Source organism: Mytilus galloprovincialis, chromosome 6, assembly GCF_965363235.1.
Source record: "Mytilus galloprovincialis chromosome 6, xbMytGall1.hap1.1, whole genome shotgun sequence".
NCBI lineage: Eukaryota > Metazoa > Mollusca > Bivalvia > Mytilida > Mytilidae > Mytilus > Mytilus galloprovincialis.
In genome coordinates, this window is record NC_134843.1 from 10,247,013 (window position 1) to 10,267,039 (window position 20,027).

Below are 20,027 nucleotides of genomic sequence, written 5' to 3' on the forward strand. Positions count from 1 at the left end.
ATGTCAAGATCTAGATGTTTTTCATAACTATATGTTTGTTTTTTTATGTGAACTTCTAGAGAAATGTGAATTTGATGTCTTGGTCAATCAAGGATATAGACAGATGTTTTTGCTTGGTATGACAAGTACTTATACTGATGTAAATACATATTTTGTTAATTTTGTTCTTTCTGTTGCAAGACTTTGTGTTTTCAAAAGGAGACAAATGATCAAAAAGGATGTCAAGAATATAGATCTTACGAGATTTTTCAGGTATACACTGAAACATTATATTTCTTATTATCATGTGTATTGTAAGATTGTAAACAAGATGAACATTTTTGAAAGGAACTTTCTAAAGAATAATTGTAAAATGACTGAAATAGATGGTGTTTTGATATTTAACTTTTAATGACATGTTAAAAAATACTGTGATACTCTATTGAATATTTTATTCTTTTATCATTAATGTGAATTGTGATTTTATATGTTTTATTGAATAAAGATAAAAAAAAAAAAGAGCGTCGTGCTAATAACGCGAATGTCGTGGGTTCGATCCCCACCATGAATTTTTGATAGTCCATAGTATTAAAGGTTTTCGGCTATGTCCGAGATAACAGAAGTTCGTCAAAAGATACTCTTAACGTCAGGAAATGTAAAAAGAAGTGGTAGGTTTAAACTTTTAGCCTTTTTTGCACGATTTCCACGCTTTTTACCTTGTCTACTGGAAAATCAGTCAAATGAAGTGAACATCTAGCGTTTAGACTTGTGAAAATGACAATTGTTCATGTTGATATGTTTGAATAAATATATAAAATTTCCAATGTAAGTTTCAAGGGCCGGTTAGCTCAGTTGGTTAGAGCGTCGTGCTAATAACGCGAATGTCGTGGGTTCGATCCCCACATTGGCCATATATTTTTCTAGTTTTTGTCGCCCACTAAACTAGTATATTAATTCTCAACATGAGAATATAATAATAAATTAAAAGTTCAGTGATGTTTACAATTTCCATGAAATGGACTCACAATGAGAATAGCACAAAATCCAACACTATTTTAAACAAGAACACGCATTTAGATTCAAAGTACACATGATTTGAACATATCTAAAGTTTAGATATCCTTTCTTTATATGTAATTCTGTAAGAATATGATACCCATATATAAGTACATAAAATTTCCCAAATTGTTTCCAACGGCCGGTTAGCTCAGTTGGTTAGAGCGTCGTGCTAATAACGCGAATGTCGTGGGTTCGATCCCCACATTGGCCATGAATTTTTGATAGTCTATAGTATTAAAGGTTTTCGGCTATGTCCGAGATAACAGAAGTTCGTCAAAAGATACTCTTAACGTCAGGAAATGTAAAAAGAAGTGGTAGGTTTAAACTTTTAGCCTTTTTTGCACGATTTCCACGCTTTTTACCTTGTCTACTGGAAAATCAGTCAAATGAAGTGAACATCTAGCGTTTAGACTTGTGAAAATGACAATTGTTCATGTTGATATGTTTGAATAAATATATAAAATTTCCAATGTAAGTTTCAAGGGCCGGTTAGCTCAGTTGGTTAGAGCGTCGTGCTAATAACGCGAATGTCGTGGGTTCGATCCCCACATTGGCCATATATTTTTCTAGTTTTTGTCGCCCACTAAACTAGTATATTAATTCTCAACATGAGAATATAATAATAAATTAAAAGTTCAGTGATGTTTACAATTTCCATGAAATGGACTCACAATGAGAATAGCACAAAATCCAACACTATTTTAAACAAGAACTCGCATTTAGATTCAAAGTACACATGATTTGAACATATCTAAAGTTTAGATATCCTTTCTTTATATGTAATTCTGTAAGAATATGATACCCATATATAAGTACATAAAATTTCCCAAATTGTTTCCAACGGCCGGTTAGCTCAGTTGGTTAGAGCGTCGTGCTAATAACGCGAATGTCGTGATGGTTCGAACGCACCGAAAGGTCAAGATGTAGTGTTTATAGGACTCTATAAAAATTCCGAAATTGGTGAGTTTGGATGAATGTTTTCCACTCGAATTGTTGTACATAGTATTTATTAATGCAAAAAGAACGTTTTTGACTGTATTTTGACTTATTTGAGTACCCTTATCCCTGTTTATCGGCAAACAGGATAAGGGGGAGGGGATTTAGTTTGAAGGGGACAGTAACGTGTCTTACTTCGTTTTTCTGAATTTGTGTTTTGCGTTCGGAAAAATGGATAAGGTGACTAATAAACGTTTTCGATCTCCGAATCGACAGAAACAGAACTATGTTGTTGGAGATAAAGCGTACTCAAGGGATTGTACTATAAGGATTGAACGGGTAAATACAAATGTGGTTAAAGAGAGATTAATTATTGAAGAAGTTGAGACTATCACAGGTCTTAATACTGTTTTAGCTGTGGTTCAGCATGATGCATCGTCGTACGATGTCACTATGGATAGTAAACAGAATGCTTTAAAGATGATGGGTGGTGTATCTATCGGAAGTCGGGAATATTCAGTAAGCTTGATGCATTCAGATATTACTGTTGTGTCTATTATGAAACTGCCGTCTTATGTTCCAGATGAAGATATTCGTATTAAATTAGCCATAAAAGGAGTCAATGTCGTATCTCCGATTTATAGAAGAACTGTCCCTGGTACACAAGTTGCGGATGGTACTAGGTTCATGAGATGTAAGTTCCCTCCAGGTTTAGTAGCGTTACCCTGGACAATACCGTTCAAAATAGGATCTGATACAAAATATTTCAGACTAAAACACAACAATCAAACAAAAGTATGTTCGGAATGCTCGTCGCCGGATCATATGAAAAATAGTTGTCCTCATTTTGAATGTTATGGCTGTGGTGCGGTTGGACATTCAAAGAGGTATTGTAAAGCAACAAAATGCAAGTCGTGCAGTAATTTACCACTATTGTGTGTTTGTGCTCGGGTTGCTCCTGGAATGGAGGACAGGACACCTCATGCGTCAAAAAATTGTAAAGAATGTGGCAAATTCTTTTGTAATTGCAAATGTAGAGTCTGTGGCAATAAGGTATGCAGCTGTGTTTGTTCAAAATGTGAACTTTACCCGTGTGTTTGTAGCTGTATGTACTGCCATGAAGAATCATGCGTGTGTCCATGTCAGGATTGTGAAAAACAACCATGTGAATGTAATTGTGCAAATTGCTCGAATTTGTTGAAAGATTGTACCTGTATGGATCAAAACATTGATGGTGATAAGGATAACAATGATGAAAATGAGGTAGTTAAGGATGATGATGCAGAAAGTAGTGAAAACATAAATGAGGATGAACAAACAGAGTTGAAAATAGTAGATGATTCTCACAAAAATGTTAAAACTATTGTAGCAGAGGTACATGTCAATAGTGGTGGAATACAGGAAGACAGTAGGAAGAGGAAATTGGACAGAGATGAAGAAATTTTTGATGATGGTTATGATTGTGATGATGATAGTAATGCTATTGAACAGGTTCAAGAGAAAAACAAGAGAGCAGACAGTGATTCTGATGATGTTGTGAAAAAGAAAAAAAATGAAGAATGCTCTTCTGTTGACGTTGTTGTAACAGAGGAGTGTAATGAAGAGATGTCAACAGAGGAGCAGTCGATAAATATAGATGATGAGTATAGCACCTTAGATGATGACGAAGAAGTCATTGTTGAAGGTGCAAGTAGTTATACGGAATCACTTGTCTGTTCTGATGTGGAGTTAGATACAGAGACTAAAATTAATAATAGTGGAAAGGAAAAATGTATTAGTGTTAAAATGTTGAAAAAAATTAGAAAAAAAGAAATGAAAGATAGGAGGAGAAAACTTAATGTTGCTCCAAATCTGAATAGTCAAACTGTTAGAAATTTGTCCAAAAAAAAAAACAAGAAGTAAAAATGGATAGAAATATATGTCATTGTTTAATATTTTTTGTAATGGTTGTTATATGTAGTTTGAATTGTAATGGTATGAGAAATGTTGTAAATTTACAAAGATTTCCAAGTATTGTACAAGACAGAAAATTTGGTATTGTATTACTACAAGAAACATTTTGGGATGATGGTTTCATTCAAAGTATGAAACATATGTATGAAGGTGATATTTATTATAGTAATGGTACGGATGGCAGACAGGGTGTAGCTGTTCTAGTTAGCAAATATTATAAAGATAAAATAAAATGTATTTATAAAGATAAACAAGGTAGATTTATTCATGTGACTTATCATGAGAATGATACATTGGTGAATTTGGTTTCTTTGTATGCACCTAATGTCGTTTCTGATAGATGTAACTTCTTTGATTTTGTGATAGATTATACTAAAGATTTAGATAATTTGATTATTGGAGGTGATTTTAATACTTCTTTGTCTGTGTTAGATAGAGGGAGTAAAACATGTCATATGAATGATGAACCCTATAGAAAACTTTCTAAATTGATGAATGATAATAATTTATATGATATATGGAGGGTTAGAAACCCAGATTGTCAAATATTTTCCTGGAAAAGAATTTCAGAGGGTAAACTACAACAAAGTAGAATAGATTATTTTCTTATAAGTAGGAATATGTCATCTTTTGTACAAAGTTTGTATTATAATGTTACTAGTATGAGTGACCATTCTTTTGTTATCATGAATTTAAATTGTACATGTATCGAAAGAGGTCCTGGACTCTGGGTTTTGAATAATACATTGTTGTTTAATGAAGAATATGTTCAAAGAGTCAAAGATATTATATCACAAGAAAAAGAAAGTGAATTATTTCATAGAGATTTTTTAGTTTGGTGGGATAATTTAAAATATAGAATTAAAAGATATTCTCAGATATTGTCATCTGATTTAGCTAAACAAAATAAGAGAGAGTATTATAAATTAGAAAGGCAAATCAATAATATTTGTTCAAAGGCAGCTAGTGGTATGGTAATTGATATTGCCAAATTAGAAAGTCTGAAATTAGAACTGTCAAATTTTGAAATAGAAAAGTGTAAAGGAGCTGTCTTAAGAGCTAAAGCTATATGGGCTGTGGAGTCTGATAAAAACACAAAATACTTTCTAAATTTAGAAAAGTATAAACAAGAGAGTAATGCTATAAAAGAATTGTTAAATGAAAATGGTGATACTGTGTCAGATACTGAAGGTATTTTAGAATTACAACATAGTTTTTTTAGTGACTTATATTCATGTGTAACTACTGATGAAAATAAGATGTCAGAATTGTTAAATTATGTTACAAAAACAGTAAATGAGGATGATAACACTATGTGTAATGATGATGTAACAGAAGATGAACTATGTAAAGCTATTAATCAGTTGTCTAAAAATAAAAGTCCAGGCTCAGATGGACTAACTGTAGAGTTTTATTGTAAATTTTATTCTGAATTAAAATATGTGTTACTGAAATTGTTTGATGCTATTGAAGAAGAAGGTATTTTAAGTAGATCAATGAAATGTGGAATTATAAGTCTAGTTTATAAGAAAAAAGGAGAAAGGAATTTTTTGAAAAATTATAGGCCAATATCTTTATTACAAGTAGATTACAAAATTTTAGCAAGAATAATGTCAAATAGATTAAAGTATGTATTACCAAAGATAATTTCTGAAGATCAAACTTGTTGTGTTATTGGAAGAGATATCTCAAATAATATTTCAAATGTAAGAGATATTATGGAACTTGTTGAAAGAGATGATCTTGAGGGATATTTTTTAAAATTAGATCAAGCAAATGCTTTTGATAGAGTTAGTCATACTTATCTGTTAGAAGTACTGAAGAAATTTGGTTTTGGTGATAGATTTGTGAAATGGATTAGCATATTTTATAATGGTATAAATAGTGCAGTGAAATGTAATGGTTTTTTAACAAAGTATTTTGTTATAAAGAATGGTATTAGGCAAGGTTGTCCTATAAGTGCTTTATTGTATGTACTTGTTGCAGAACCTCTGCATTGTAAAATTGTACAAAATGTAAATATAAAGGGAATTAATATCCCAAATAGTAATAAGATTGGTTTGATTTATCAACATGCTGATGATACAACTTTGTCTTTATGTAATAAGGAATCAATTCCTGAAGTGTTTAAGGAATTTGATTTGTATAGCAAAGCAACAGGTGCTAAAATAAATAGACAAAAATCAGAGATATTATGTTTAGGTACTGGTACTTTATCTGCAGTAGAAAAAGACTATATTGGTCTTAAGGTTTGTGAAGATTATTTTCAACTGTTAGGAGTTTTTATTGGAAAAAATAGAAAAATGTGTGATGAAATGAATTGGAAAAATAAGATAGTTAAGATAAAATCCCTTCTCAACATATGGTTGTTGAGAAGATTAACTATACATGGCAGGGTTAGTGTAATTAATTCACTGATGTTATCTAGATTTTGGTATGCCTTATTTGTAACTGCATTACCTGAATGGGCTTATATAGAGATAAAAAGACTTTGTGTGAATTTTATATGGAAAAATAGATGTCACTTAGTAAAATACAACTGTATAGTAGATGATAAAAGTAGAGGTGGTTTAAATGTTGCTGATATCAAATGTAAAATTTATGCTTTTAGGCTAAAATTTCTAGGTAGATTGTTAGATGATGAATATGAAGTGTTATGGAAATACACATTTAAGTATTTTGTATCTTCAATTTATGAGATGAAACTTTGTCATAATGTTTTTTATACTGTGATACCTAATTGTGAATTGAAAAAACTGCCTGTTGTTTATCAAGAATTTTTTCAAGCACTGAATTGTATAAGGAAACAAATAGAGTTTCCATTGTCTGTAGAAAATATTTATGACCAGCCTTTGTTTGTTAATCCAAATATTGTTTTTAATAACAGAACAATTGTATGGCACGATTTTATAGGTGCTGGTATTGTTTGTCTCAAAGATATATGTTTTGAAGTAAAAACTGGTTTCTTGCCTGATCATGCTATAGTTGAAATGATTCAAGTTGTATATGAAGATGTTAATGTACAATATGTAGTTGATAGATATAGAAACTTGTTGAATGTTATACCTGTAGAATGGAAAAACACAGTGAACACTTATATTCACAGAATATCTATACCAAGAACAATAGACATTTCAATTATTTGTAAAAATGTGCATTATGATTTGAAATTATGTAGTACTAAAACTTTATATACTATTATGTTGGAAAATATTGTTGAAGAACCTGTTGGTATTGAGTTATGGAAATCAGAATTTGATGTGAGTTCTGAAGCATTCAGTAAAATATGGGAACATGTCAATATGTATTGGAAACCTTCTAATTTGGTTGAGTTAGACTTTAAGGTGTTACATAACTGTATTTTTACTAATGTAAAACTTCAAAAGATAGGTTTAGTTGATGATAATATCTGTAAAGTGTGTTGCAGTGAAAAGGAAGACATCCTGCATATATTTATGAATTGTGATAAACTTGAAGATTTTCATAATTATTTGTCATCCTTATTAGTTAGAATATTTGAAAACTGTGATTCAGATAAGATTAGTTTAGTAAGAAGTGAGGAACTATTGATTTTGGGATTGAGATGGCATATGAAAGGTGTGAATGATTCTTTTCTTAATTTTTTTATGTCTGTTGCCAGATTTTGTATCTTCAGAAGGAGAAACTTGTTGAATAGTGGTTATTCTAGTGTAAATTTGATAAAATTATTTAAATATACATTAAAACATTATGTAACATATATGTATGTCTATCTCTGTCGATGTCATAATATGAGTCATATATTTCAAAAAAAGTTTGTAATGGATAACCCTTTGTTAGAAGAAACAGACAATGTTCTAGTCTTTAAATTGTAATAATTATTGTGTACCTGAAATGAGAAATAACAGTATTGTGAATACAAAGTATAGCATATAGCTATAATGAGAACAATCAAGGACAATTGATTTTATATTTTGTTTTATTTGTATTATATGATGTTTGATTTTAATAAAGATAAAAAAAAAAGAGCGTCGTGCTAATAACGCGAATGTCGTGGGTTCGATCCCCACATTGGCCATGAATTTTTGATAGTCTATAGTATTAAAGGTTTTCGGCTATGTTCGTCAAAAGATACTCTTAACGTCAGGAAATGTAAAAAGAAGTGGTAGGTTTAAACTTTTAGCCTTTTTTGCACGATTTCCACGCTTTTTACCTTGTCTACTGGAAAATCAGTCAAATGAAGTGAACATCTAGCGTTTAGACTTGTGAAAATGACAATTGTTCATGTTGATATGTTTGAATAAATATATAAAATTTCCAATGTAAGTTTCAAGGGCCGGTTAGCTCAGTTGGTTAGAGCGTCGTGCTAATAACACGAATGTCGTGGGTTCGATCCCCACATTGGCCATATATTTTTCTAGTTTTTGTCGCCCACTAAACTAGTATATTAATTCTCAACATGAGAATATAATAATAAATTAAAAGTTCAGTGATGTTTACAATTTCCATGAAATGGACTCACAATGAGAATAGCACAAAATCCAACACTATTTTAAACAAGAACACGCATTTAGATTCAAAGTACACATGATTTGAACATATCTAAAGTTTAGATATCCTTTCTTTATATGTAATTCTGTAAGAATATGATACCCATATATAAGTACATAAAATTTCCCAAATTGTTTCCAACGGCCGGTTAGCTCAGTTGGTTAGAGCGTCGTGCTAATAACGCGAATGTCGTGGGTTCGATCCCCACATTGGCCATGAATTTTTGATAGTCTATAGTATTAAAGGTTTTCGGCTATGTCCGAGATAACAGAAGTTCGTCAAAAGATACTCTTAACGTCAGGAAATGTAAAAAGAAGTGGTAGGTTTAAACTTTCAGCCTTTTTTTGCACGATTTCCACGCTTTTTACCTTGTCTACTGGAAAATCAGTCAAATGAAGTGAACATCTAGCGTTTAGACTTGTGAAAATGACAATTGTTCATGTTGATATGTTTGAATAAATATATAAAATTTCCAATGTAAGTTTCAAGGGCCGGTTAGCTCAGTTGGTTAGAGCGTCGTGCTAATAACGCGAATGTCGTGGGTTCGATCCCCACATTGGCCATATATTTTTCTAGTTTTTGTCGCCCACTAAACTAGTATATTAATTCTCAACATGAGAATATAATAATAAATTAAAAGTTCAGTGATGTTTACAATTTCCATGAAATGGACTCACAATGAGAATAGCACAAAATCCAACACTATTTTAAACAAGAACACGCATTTAGATTCAAAGTACACATGATTTGAACATATATAAAGTTTAGATATCCTTTCTTTATATGTAATTCTGTAAGAATATGATACCCATATATAAGTACATAAAATTTCCCAACATGTTTCCAAGGCCGGTTAGCTCAGTTGGTTAGAGCGTCGTGCTAATAACGCGAATGTCGTGGGTTCGATCCCCACATTGGCCATGAATTTTTGATAGTCTATAGTATTAAAGGTTTTCGGCTATGTCCGAGATAACAGAAGTTCGTCAAAAGATACTCTTAACGTCAGGAAATGTAAAAAGAAGTGGTAGGTTTAAACTTTTAGCCTTTTTTGCACGATTTCCACGCTTTTTACCTTGTCTACTGGAAAATCAGTCAAATGAAGTGAACATCTAGCGTTTAGACTTGTGAAAATGACAATTGTTCATGTTGATATGTTTGAATAAATATATAAAATATCCAATGTAAGTTTCAAGGGCCGGTTAGCTCAGTTGGTTAGAGCGTCGTGCTAATAATGGTCGAGTGGACCTTTGTATGACAGGACGTTGTTTTTGTGTACAGTGAAAATATTACTTTATTATAAGTTATTGCTCGGATTACCAAGCTAAAAAATGGATTATTAACATTCTAACTTGTTTTAGAAGTAAGTTCTTTTCATTGATATTGAAAAAACCGTCTTTATTAACTGTTTGAAATGTGGTAAATATTGTTGGATTGAAAGAGGCTACCCGAGGGTGAATTGTATAACTGTTTTTAACTATATTTATAATGGAAAGACTTCCGTCGTTATTAACGAGTACTATAGAAAACGCATGTAGACAATTTCGTCATATATCATTTACTGTGCATGGTGAGAATGACAGAGCCCGTGTATCTATAGTTTTTACAAATCAAGATAGTAATAAGACTAAAAGAAAATCAAATTCTACTGTCAATCGTGATAAAAAACGGATGAAAGAATATAATACTGATGATGCAAACAGTTCTATTAGTGAGAACCATAAAGATGTGATTTGTTCAGATCGTTCATCTGAAATTAGTCAAATACCGAGTGAAGAGGTATCGACAAATACCCTAGATATAATGGACATTGACGATAACCCGTCTATGGCCTCTACTACTTCAGGTAACATTGAAGTTATAGAGAGTCCAAATATAGAACTGTCAATCGATACAGGTAATGAATTGTCTTTGCCACCAACCTGTTTAAAGGGTAAACATGTAAACAATGTGGAAAAATGTAAACAAAGAATAACTGTTGATAGAATTGAAAAGAATAAGTGTACCGTATAAGGAGACAATTTAGTAACAAAATGTACAATTAGTAAAAAGAATAATAGCGATATTGTATCCACTACGTCACCAGGTGCACAATCATGTGATAAAGTGAAAGAACATAATAGAAAAGTACCAGAAAGTGGAATTATAAGGAAAATTGTTTTAAAAAAAAGCCGGAGCGGTATGGACATGTTGATTGGAAAAACGGAAAGAGGACGTCTGGTATTGTTTCATATGAGTGGTAAAAATTTTGAACTTCTCCTTCCCGGGGAACATGAGTACTCTAGATATAACAAAGTGCTAACCGAGGATTTTGAAGATGTACGAACAACACCATTTATGAATGATGAAGTGAATGAAGGTATATTGAAGATGGAAAAAGTTGTGAAAATGAAAAGACTGTAATTTTTTTATTGATATTTTGTAATTTGTTTTTGTAGAGAGAAAGTGGGTATGTTTCTGTGAGAAAATGTGAGAAAAAGCTTTTGCTGAACGATGATAATTATACTGTGATGTTGTTTGTTTGTCTTATAATTGCTGATAATTGCCTTAATTTTAATACTTTCGATTTTATTTGCGTTGTGGAATGGAGACCAGCCCTGTGCGAACTATTATTTCGATTGTAACATTTTATGTCATATTTCGGGCAATAAGACTGTACAAACACCTAACTCTTTTGATTTTTCATTGTATTCTGTGTAAGCTTTAAATAGTTGTGAATGTATGAGATGAGTGGAAGATTAGATAGAGATTGAATATAAGTATAGGGATATGATATTTTTCTATAATAATGATATGTATATGTATATAAATATGAGTATCGAAAGTAAATAATCAGACAATTATGTTCGTGACAAATATTTCACGCTATATAGATAATGTTTGAAATGTGATTCGTTTCAGAGAAAGGACAATAACTAATGGCAATGTTTTCATTTTTGTGTAACTAAAACTGTGATATGTATATATGAATTGTGGATTATAATAAAGATAAAAAAAAAAAAGAGCGTCGTGCTAATAACGCGAATGTCGTGGGTTCGATCCCCACATTGGCCATATATTTTTCTAGTTTTTGTCGCCCACTAAACTAGTATATTAATTCTCAACATGAGAATATAATAATAAATTAAAAGTTCAGTGATGTTTACAATTTCCATGAAATGGACTCACAATGAGAATAGCACAAAATCCAACACTATTTTAAACAAGAACACGCATTTAGATTCAAAGTACACATGATTTGAACATATCTAAAGTTTAGATATCCTTTCTTTATATGTAATTCTGTAAGAATATGATACCCATATATAAGTACATAAAATTTCCCAAATTGTTTCCAACGGCCGGTTAGCTCAGTTGGTTAGAGCGTCGTGCTAATAACGCGAATGTCGTGGGTTCGATCCCCACATTGGCCATGAATTTTTGATAGTCTATAGTATTAAAGGTTTTCGGCTATGTCCGAGATAACAGAAGTTCGTCAAAAGATACTCTTAACGTCAGGAAATGTAAAAAGAAGTGGTAGGTTTAAACTTTTAGCCTTTTTTGCACGATTTCCACGCTTTTTACCTTGTCTACTGGAAAATCAGTCAAATGAAGTGAACATCTAGCGTTTAGACTTGTGAAAATGACAATTGTTCATGTTGATATGTTTGAATAAATATATAAAATTTCCAATGTAAGTTTCAAGGGCCGGTTAGCTCAGTTGGTTAGAGCGTCGTGCTAATAACGCGAATGTCGTGGGTTCGATCCCCACATTGGCCATATATTTTTCTAGTTTTTGTCGCCCACTAAACTAGTATATTAATTCTCAACATGAGAATATAATAATAAATTAAAAGTTCAGTGATGTTTACGATTTCCATGAAATGGACTCACAATGAGAATAGCACAAAATCCAACACTATTTTAAACAAGAACACGCATTTAGATTCAAAGTACACATGATTTGAACATATCTAAAGTTTAGATATCCTTTCTTTATATGTAATTCTGTAAGAATATGATACCCATATATAAGTACATAAAATTTCCCAAATTGTTTCCAACGGCCGGTTAGCTCAGTTGGTTAGAGCGTCGTGCTAATAACGCGAATGTCGTGGGTTCGATCCCCACATTGGCCATGAATTTTTGATAGTCTATAGTATTAAAGGTTTTCGGCTATGTCCGAGATAACAGAAGTTCGTCAAAAGATACTCTTAACGTCAGGAAATGTAAAAAGAAGTGGTAGGTTTAAACTTTTAGCCTTTTTTGCACGATTTCCACGCTTTTTACCTTGTCTACTGGAAAATCAGTCAAATGAAGTGAACATCTAGCGTTTAGACTTGTGAAAATGACAATTGTTCATGTTGATATGTTTGAATAAATATATAAAATTTCCAATGTAAGTTTCAAGGGCCGGTTAGCTCAGTTGGTTAGAGCGTCGTGCTAATAACGCGAATGTCGTGGGTTCGATCCCCACATTGGCCATATATTTTTCTAGTTTTTGTCGCCCACTAAACTAGTATATTAATTCTCAACATGAGAATATAATAATAAATTAAAAGTTCAGTGATGTTTACGATTTCCATGAAATGGACTCACAATGAGAATAGCACAAAATCCAACACTATTTTAAACAAGAACACGCATTTAGATTCAAAGTACACATGATTTGAACATATCTAAAGTTTAGATATCCTTTCTTTATATGTAATTCTGTAAGAATATGATACCCATATATAAGTACATAAAATTTCCCAAATTGTTTCCAACGGCCGGTTAGCTCAGTTGGTTAGAGCGTCGTGCTAATAACGCGAATGTCGTGGGTTCGATCCCCACATTGGCCATGAATTTTTGATAGTCTATAGTATTAAAGGTTTTCGGCTATGTCCGAGATAACAGAAGTTCGTCAAAAGATACTCTTAACGTCAGGAAATGTAAAAAGAAGTGGTAGGTTTAAACTTTTAGCCTTTTTTGCACGATTTCCACGCTTTTTACCTTGTCTACTGGAAAATCAGTCAAATGAAGTGAACATCTAGCGTTTAGACTTGTGAAAATGACAATTGTTCATGTTGATATGTTTGAATAAATATATAAAATTTCCAATGTAAGTTTCAAGGGCCGGTTAGCTCAGTTGGTTAGAGCGTCGTGCTAATAACGCGAATGTCGTGGGTTCGATCCCCACATTGGCCATATATTTTTCTAGTTTTTGTCGCCCACTAAACTAGTATATTAATTCTCAACATGAGAATATAATAATAAATTAAAAGTTCAGTGATGTTTACGATTTCCATGAAATGGACTCACAATGAGAATAGCACAAAATCCAACACTATTTTAAACAAGAACACGCATTTAGATTCAAAGTACACATGATTTGAACATATCTAAAGTTTAGATATCCTTTCTTTATATGTAATTCTGTAAGAATATGATACCCATATATAAGTACATAAAATTTCCCAAATTGTTTCCAACGGCCGGTTAGCTCAGTTGGTTAGAGCGTCGTGCTAATAACGCGAATGTCGTGGGTTCGATCCCCACATTGGCCATGAATTTTTGATAGTCTATAGTATTAAAGGTTTTCGGCTATGTCCGAGATAACAGAAGTTCGTCAAAAGATACTCTTAACGTCAGGAAATGTAAAAAGAAGTGGTAGGTTTAAACTTTTAGCCTTTTTTGCACGATTTCCACGCTTTTTACCTTGTCTACTGGAAAATCCGTCAAATGAAGTGAACATCCAGCGTTTAGACTTGTGAAAATGACAATTGTTCATGTTGATATGTTTGAATAAATATATAAAATTTCCAATGTAAGTTTCAAGGGCCGGTTAGCTCAGTTGGTTAGAGCGTCGTGCTAATAACGCGAATGTCGTGGGTTCGATCCCCACATTGGCCATATATTTTTCTAGTTTTTGTCGCCCACTAAACTAGTATATTAATTCTCAACAGGAGAATATAATAATAAATTAAAAGTTCAGTGATGTTTACGATTTCCATGAAATGGACTCACAATGAGAATAGCACAAAATCCAACACTATTTTAAACAAGAACACGCATTTAGATTCAAAGTACACATGATTTGAACATATCTAAAGTTTAGATATCCTTTCTTTATATGTAATTCTGTAAGAATATGATACCCATATATAAGTACATAAAATTTCCCAAATTGTTTCCAACGGCCGGTTAGCTCAGTTGGTTAGAGCGTCGTGCTAATAACGCGAATGTCGTGGGTTCGATCCCCACATTGGCCATGAATTTTTGATAGTCTATAGTATTAAAGGTTTTCGGCTATGTCCGAGATAACAGAAGTTCGTCAAAAGACACTCTTAACGTCAGGAAATGTAAAAAGAAGTGGTAGGTTTAAACTTTTAGCCTTTTTTGCACGATTTCCACGCTTTTTACCTTGTCTACTGGAAAATCCGTCAAATGAAGTGAACATCCAGCGTTTAGACTTGTGAAAATGACAATTGTTCATGTTGATATGTTTGAATAAATATATAAAATTTCCAATGTAAGTTTCAAGGGCCGGTTAGCTCAGTTGGTTAGAGCGTCGTGCTAATAACGCGAATGTCGTGGGTTCGATCCCCACATTGGCCATGAATTTTTGATAGTCTATAGTATTAAAGGTTTTCGGCTATGTCCGAGATAACAGAAGTTCGTCAAAAGATACCCTTAACGTCAGGAAATGTAAAAAGAAGTGGTAGGTTTAAACTTTTAGCCTTTTTTGCACGATTTCCACGCTTTTCACCTTGTCTACTGGAAAATCCGTCAAATGAAGTGAACATCCAGCGTTTAGACTTGTGAAAATGACAATTGTTCATGTTGATATGTTTGAATAAATATATAAAATTTCCAATGTAAGTTTCAAGGGCCGGTTAGCTCAGTTGGTTAGAGCGTCGTGCTAATAACGCGAATGTCGTGGGTTCGATCCCCACATTGGCCATATATTTTTCTAGTTTTTGTCGCCCACTAAACTAGTATATTAATTCTCAACATGAGAATATAATAATAAATTAAAAGTTCAGTGATGTTTACGATTTCCATGAAATGGACTCACAATGAGAATAGCACAAAATCCAACACTATTTTAAACAAGAACACGCATTTAGATTCAAAGTACACATGATTTGAACATATCTAAAGTTTAGATATCCTTTCTTTATATGTAATTCTGTAAGAATATGATACCCATATATAAGTACATAAAATTTCCCAAATTGTTTCCAACGGCCGGTTAGCTCAGTTGGTTAGAGCGTCGTGCTAATAACGCGAATGTCGTGGGTTCGATCCCCACATTGACCATGAATTTTTGATAGTCTATAGTATTAAAGGTTTTCGGCTATGTCCGAGATAACAGAAGTTCGTCAAAAGATACCCTTAACGTCAGGAAATGTAAAAAGAAGTGGTAGGTTTAAACTTTTAGCCTTTTTTGCACGATTTCCACGCTTTTTACCTTGTCTACTGGAAAATCCGTCAAATGAAGTGAACATTCAGCGTTTAGACTTGTGAAAATGACAATTGTTCATGTTGATATGTTTGAATAAATATATAAAATTTCCAATGTAAGTTTCAAGGGCCGGTTAGCTCAGTTGGTTAGAGCGTCGTGCTAATAACGCGAATGTCGTGGGTTCGATCCCCACATTGGCCATGAATTTTTGATAGTCTACAGTATTAAAGGTTTTCGGCTATGTCCGAGATAACAGAAGTTCGTCAAAAGATACCCTTAACGTCAGGAAATGTAAAAAGAAGTGGTAGGTTTAAACTTTTAGCCTTTTTTGCACGATTTCCACGCTTTTTACCTTGTCTACTGGAAAATCCGTCAAATGAAGTGAACATCCAGCGTTTAGACTTGTGAAAATGACAATTGTTCATGTTGATATGTTTGAATAAATATATAAAATTTCCGATGTAAGTTTCAAGGGCCGGTTAGCTCAGTTGGTTAGAGCGTCGTGCTAATAACGCGAATGTCGTGGGTTCGATCCCCACATTGGCCATATATTTTTCTAGTTTTTGTCGCCCACTAAACTAGTATATTAATTCTCAACATGAGAATATAATAATAAATTAAAAGTTCAGTGATGTTTACGATTTCCATGAAATGGACTCACAATGAGAATAGCACAAAATCCAACACTATTTTAAACAAGAACACGCATTTAGATTCAAAGTACACATGATTTGAACATATCTAAAGTTTAGATATCCTTTCTTTATATGTAATTCTGTAAGAATATGATACCCATATATAAGTACATAAAATTTCCCAACTTGTTTCCAACGGCCGGTTAGCTCAGTTGGTTAGAGCGTCGTGCTAATAACGCGAATGTCGTGGGTTCGATCCCCACATTGACCATGAATTTTTGATAGTCTATAGTATTAAAGGTTTTCGGCTATGTCCGAGATAACAGAAGTTCGTCAAAAGATACCCTTAACGTCAGGAAATGTAAAAAGAAGTGGTAGGTTTAAACTTTTAGCCTTTTTTGCACGATTTCCACGCTTTTTACCTTGTCTACTGGAAAATCCGTCAAATGAAGTGAACATCCAGCGTTTAGACTTGTGAAAATGACAATTGTTCATGTTGATATGTTTGAATAAATATATAAAATTTCCAATGTAAGTTTCAAGGGCCGGTTAGCTCAGTTGGTTAGAGCGTCGTGCTAATAACGCGAATGTCGTGGGTTCGATCCCCACATTGGCCATATATTTTTCTAGTTTTTGTCGCCCACTAAACTAGTATATTAATTCTCAACATGAGAATATAATAATAAATTAAAAGTTCAGTGATGTTTACGATTTCCATGAAATGGACTCACAATGAGAATAGCACAAAATCCAACACTATTTTAAACAAGAACACGCATTTAGATTCAAAGTACACATGATTTGAACATATCTAAAGTTTAGATATCCTTTCTTTATATGTAATTCTGTAAGAATATGATACCCATATATAAGTACATAAAATTTCCCTTTTTCAACGGCCGGTTAGCTCAGTTGGTTAGAGTGTCGTGCTAATAACGCGAATGTCGTGGGTTCGATCCCCACATTGGCCATGAATTTTTGATAGTCTATAGTATTAAAGGTTTTCGGCTATGTCCGAGATAACAGAAGTTCGTCAAAAGATACTCTTAACGTCAGGAAATGTAAAAAGAAGTGGTAGGTTTAAACTTTTAGCCTTTTTTGCACGATTTCCACGCTTTTTACCTTGTCTACTGGAAAATCCGTCAAATGAAGTGAAGATCCAGCGTTTAGACTTGTGAAAATGACAATTGTTCATGTTGATATGTTTGAATAAATATATAAAATTTCCAATGTAAGTTTCAAGGGCCGGTTAGCTCAGTTGGTTAGAGCGTCGTGCTAATAACGTGAATGTCGTGGGTACAATTTCCACATTGGCCATAAATTTTTCTATTTTTTGTCCCTGATCAAAGAAAGCTAAACTATATTCTCAACATTAAAATTAAAGAATAAATGAAGTAAGTTGATGTTTACAATCTCAATGAAATGGACTCACAATGAGAATAGCAAAAAAAAATCCACCACTTTTAAAAAAGAAAATGCATTAAGATTTCGAATCATTTAGTATTATCTAAGGTGCAATTACTCAAAACAGTGCTGTCCAATTCGTCTGAAAATAACCTCACTTATAGTTCTTGACCTGCTGATCATTTGTACCACACTCAGTTTTCTCGGCTTGTTTCTGTTGAAGTATATCGATATACCCAGTTTCATTAATACCCTTCAATTCATGCCAATGTTATGCAGACACACATTGCAAAACAGACAAACAGATCCAAAACAGAAACTTTGCATATCCTTTGATTTTTTAGGGGATTTCCTATTTTTCACTGGGATACAAAAAATAAATGCAAATTCATATTATCTAAACCAATTAATACTTCTCTAAGAACAATTTTATATAAATTTCCTCTCTTATTCTCTACAACATCAATGCATCTACCAGATGTATGTATTTATTTTAGAACCAGATGCTCCGCAGGGCACAGCTTTATACGACTGCAGAGGTCCAACCCTGAACAGTTGGGACAAGTATGGACACAACATTTAAGCTTGATACACCTCTGAATTTGGATTGTGATTAAATAGTTGACACAACATAGGTTTCTGACACAGAATGAATGTGGTCTAAGAACTTAAACTTAAAAACTTAAAAATTTTAAATTGGACATTTACCTATTATGGTCCAATATCCAAAATCTAAAAACATGGTTAGATTCAGCATATCATAGAACCCCAAGAATTCAATTATTGATGAAATCAAATAATGTTCAATTTTAGACCCTTTAGACCTCAATGTGGACCAATTTGATAACCAGGCCCAAATATTAAAAATCTAAATACATGGTTAGATTCAGCATATTGAAGAACTCCATATGTTCAATTTTTGTTGAAATCAAACAAAGTTTAATTTGGGAACCCGATTTGGACCAACTTGAAAACTGGGCCCATAATCAAAAATCTAAGTACATGTTTAGATACAGCATATCAAAGAACCACAGGCACTTGTCTCAGAAAAAAAATTTCCTATATACCTTAATATAACACAAGGTACTTAACTAAATTTTTTTGAAAAATGACACCCAGTCCCGAATTCCCGTTATTTTTCGATTTCTCGGTTGTCAAACCTACTTAAACTTAATATGCCGTAAATCTAAATTGATTTATCTACACAATGGTATATGACACGACTATCATTGTTGTCGGGATCATTAGTAGCAGGTCTCAGAAGTCGGTCAACGGGATTTTTTTTTGCATTCGTCTCAAACTTTGGCAACACCTAGTCCGCATGTAATTTTATACTGGTTTCTCATTGGTCAATCGTCTGGCTAAAAATAAATGTGGGAAATTTTGGTCTATTTATAACTCTACATTAGTGTCGTTGTGTACATGTGTGTTTCATAACAAAATGAATGTCAAACAGCTTATAGCATTGAATGAGGTAAAAAATGGTCATAACCTTTTGCTTCTGGGGCAAAGTGGAACGGGGAAGAGCCATTTGGTCTGTACTATAGAACAAGAACTAAAAAAAGGGGGGAAAACGGTCGGCAGTCACAGGAACAACGGGAGTGGCTTCCTTGAATATAGGTGGGATTACTGTCCATTCCTGTTCCGGTATAGCAGATGGTCATTTTTCAAATGACGAACTATTACAAAAATTGACTATTGATGAATATTTTCGAAAATACAAGGGGTTCTGCAAGTTTAGGATTTTAAAAATGTCAATTTACCATTCAAATAAGGATTGACATATGTTTTTGTTTTGTTTTCCCTACTCAAAATGATATCAAAATGTTATTAGAAATATACATACCATGAACAAATAGCATTATTAGCTAAATACATCTTTTCATGATACTTCAAAATTTCTCGCTTTTCAAACCTTTTGGAGTTATCTCAATATCTTATGTAAAGTCCAGAGAGAGTCTGAATGATGTCAATAAAATGGGAAAATCTGACTTCTAAAATTAGAAACTCCTGACATATTCGACAGACCTCAAAAAACACTTATTTGGGTTTGTTTCACATAATCTGTAAAGAATTTACAATAAAGATAATAATTTATAGACAGA

The 20,027-nt window shown here is 32.8% G+C and overlaps 25 non-coding genes across 25 annotated transcripts; all 25 read left to right on the forward strand.

Annotated features, from left to right (window-relative positions):
- The first annotated feature begins 816 nt into the window (after positions 1 to 816).
- Trnai-aau (transfer RNA isoleucine (anticodon AAU)) lies at positions 817 to 890 on the forward strand. The gene has a single exon. It is a non-coding gene; the product is annotated as a tRNA-Ile (tRNA).
- Positions 891 to 1,175: 285 nt separating this feature from the next.
- On the forward strand, positions 1,176 to 1,249 carry Trnai-aau (transfer RNA isoleucine (anticodon AAU)). The gene has a single exon. It is a non-coding gene; the product is annotated as a tRNA-Ile (tRNA).
- A 272-nt stretch (positions 1,250 to 1,521) lies between these two features.
- On the forward strand, positions 1,522 to 1,595 carry Trnai-aau (transfer RNA isoleucine (anticodon AAU)). The gene has a single exon. It is a non-coding gene; the product is annotated as a tRNA-Ile (tRNA).
- A 6,645-nt stretch (positions 1,596 to 8,240) lies between these two features.
- On the forward strand, positions 8,241 to 8,314 carry Trnai-aau (transfer RNA isoleucine (anticodon AAU)). The gene has a single exon. It is a non-coding gene; the product is annotated as a tRNA-Ile (tRNA).
- Positions 8,315 to 8,599: 285 nt separating this feature from the next.
- Trnai-aau (transfer RNA isoleucine (anticodon AAU)) lies at positions 8,600 to 8,673 on the forward strand. The gene has a single exon. It is a non-coding gene; the product is annotated as a tRNA-Ile (tRNA).
- Positions 8,674 to 8,946: 273 nt separating this feature from the next.
- On the forward strand, positions 8,947 to 9,020 carry Trnai-aau (transfer RNA isoleucine (anticodon AAU)). The gene has a single exon. It is a non-coding gene; the product is annotated as a tRNA-Ile (tRNA).
- A 284-nt stretch (positions 9,021 to 9,304) lies between these two features.
- Trnai-aau (transfer RNA isoleucine (anticodon AAU)) lies at positions 9,305 to 9,378 on the forward strand. The gene has a single exon. It is a non-coding gene; the product is annotated as a tRNA-Ile (tRNA).
- A 2,415-nt stretch (positions 9,379 to 11,793) lies between these two features.
- On the forward strand, positions 11,794 to 11,867 carry Trnai-aau (transfer RNA isoleucine (anticodon AAU)). The gene has a single exon. It is a non-coding gene; the product is annotated as a tRNA-Ile (tRNA).
- A 272-nt stretch (positions 11,868 to 12,139) lies between these two features.
- Trnai-aau (transfer RNA isoleucine (anticodon AAU)) lies at positions 12,140 to 12,213 on the forward strand. Its single transcript has one exon. It is a non-coding gene; the product is annotated as a tRNA-Ile (tRNA).
- Positions 12,214 to 12,498: 285 nt separating this feature from the next.
- Trnai-aau (transfer RNA isoleucine (anticodon AAU)) lies at positions 12,499 to 12,572 on the forward strand. The gene has a single exon. It is a non-coding gene; the product is annotated as a tRNA-Ile (tRNA).
- Positions 12,573 to 12,844: 272 nt separating this feature from the next.
- Positions 12,845 to 12,918, forward strand: Trnai-aau (transfer RNA isoleucine (anticodon AAU)). Its single transcript has one exon. It is a non-coding gene; the product is annotated as a tRNA-Ile (tRNA).
- Positions 12,919 to 13,203: 285 nt separating this feature from the next.
- Positions 13,204 to 13,277, forward strand: Trnai-aau (transfer RNA isoleucine (anticodon AAU)). The gene has a single exon. It is a non-coding gene; the product is annotated as a tRNA-Ile (tRNA).
- Positions 13,278 to 13,549: 272 nt separating this feature from the next.
- Trnai-aau (transfer RNA isoleucine (anticodon AAU)) lies at positions 13,550 to 13,623 on the forward strand. Its single transcript has one exon. It is a non-coding gene; the product is annotated as a tRNA-Ile (tRNA).
- A 285-nt stretch (positions 13,624 to 13,908) lies between these two features.
- Positions 13,909 to 13,982, forward strand: Trnai-aau (transfer RNA isoleucine (anticodon AAU)). The gene has a single exon. It is a non-coding gene; the product is annotated as a tRNA-Ile (tRNA).
- Positions 13,983 to 14,254: 272 nt separating this feature from the next.
- Positions 14,255 to 14,328, forward strand: Trnai-aau (transfer RNA isoleucine (anticodon AAU)). Its single transcript has one exon. It is a non-coding gene; the product is annotated as a tRNA-Ile (tRNA).
- Positions 14,329 to 14,613: 285 nt separating this feature from the next.
- Positions 14,614 to 14,687, forward strand: Trnai-aau (transfer RNA isoleucine (anticodon AAU)). Its single transcript has one exon. It is a non-coding gene; the product is annotated as a tRNA-Ile (tRNA).
- Positions 14,688 to 14,959: 272 nt separating this feature from the next.
- Positions 14,960 to 15,033, forward strand: Trnai-aau (transfer RNA isoleucine (anticodon AAU)). Its single transcript has one exon. It is a non-coding gene; the product is annotated as a tRNA-Ile (tRNA).
- Positions 15,034 to 15,305: 272 nt separating this feature from the next.
- Positions 15,306 to 15,379, forward strand: Trnai-aau (transfer RNA isoleucine (anticodon AAU)). The gene has a single exon. It is a non-coding gene; the product is annotated as a tRNA-Ile (tRNA).
- A 285-nt stretch (positions 15,380 to 15,664) lies between these two features.
- Trnai-aau (transfer RNA isoleucine (anticodon AAU)) lies at positions 15,665 to 15,738 on the forward strand. The gene has a single exon. It is a non-coding gene; the product is annotated as a tRNA-Ile (tRNA).
- A 272-nt stretch (positions 15,739 to 16,010) lies between these two features.
- Trnai-aau (transfer RNA isoleucine (anticodon AAU)) lies at positions 16,011 to 16,084 on the forward strand. The gene has a single exon. It is a non-coding gene; the product is annotated as a tRNA-Ile (tRNA).
- Positions 16,085 to 16,356: 272 nt separating this feature from the next.
- On the forward strand, positions 16,357 to 16,430 carry Trnai-aau (transfer RNA isoleucine (anticodon AAU)). The gene has a single exon. It is a non-coding gene; the product is annotated as a tRNA-Ile (tRNA).
- Positions 16,431 to 16,715: 285 nt separating this feature from the next.
- Trnai-aau (transfer RNA isoleucine (anticodon AAU)) lies at positions 16,716 to 16,789 on the forward strand. Its single transcript has one exon. It is a non-coding gene; the product is annotated as a tRNA-Ile (tRNA).
- A 272-nt stretch (positions 16,790 to 17,061) lies between these two features.
- Positions 17,062 to 17,135, forward strand: Trnai-aau (transfer RNA isoleucine (anticodon AAU)). Its single transcript has one exon. It is a non-coding gene; the product is annotated as a tRNA-Ile (tRNA).
- Positions 17,136 to 17,415: 280 nt separating this feature from the next.
- Trnai-aau (transfer RNA isoleucine (anticodon AAU)) lies at positions 17,416 to 17,489 on the forward strand. Its single transcript has one exon. It is a non-coding gene; the product is annotated as a tRNA-Ile (tRNA).
- A 272-nt stretch (positions 17,490 to 17,761) lies between these two features.
- On the forward strand, positions 17,762 to 17,835 carry Trnai-aau (transfer RNA isoleucine (anticodon AAU)). The gene has a single exon. It is a non-coding gene; the product is annotated as a tRNA-Ile (tRNA).
- The last annotated feature ends 2,192 nt before the right edge of the window (positions 17,836 to 20,027 follow it).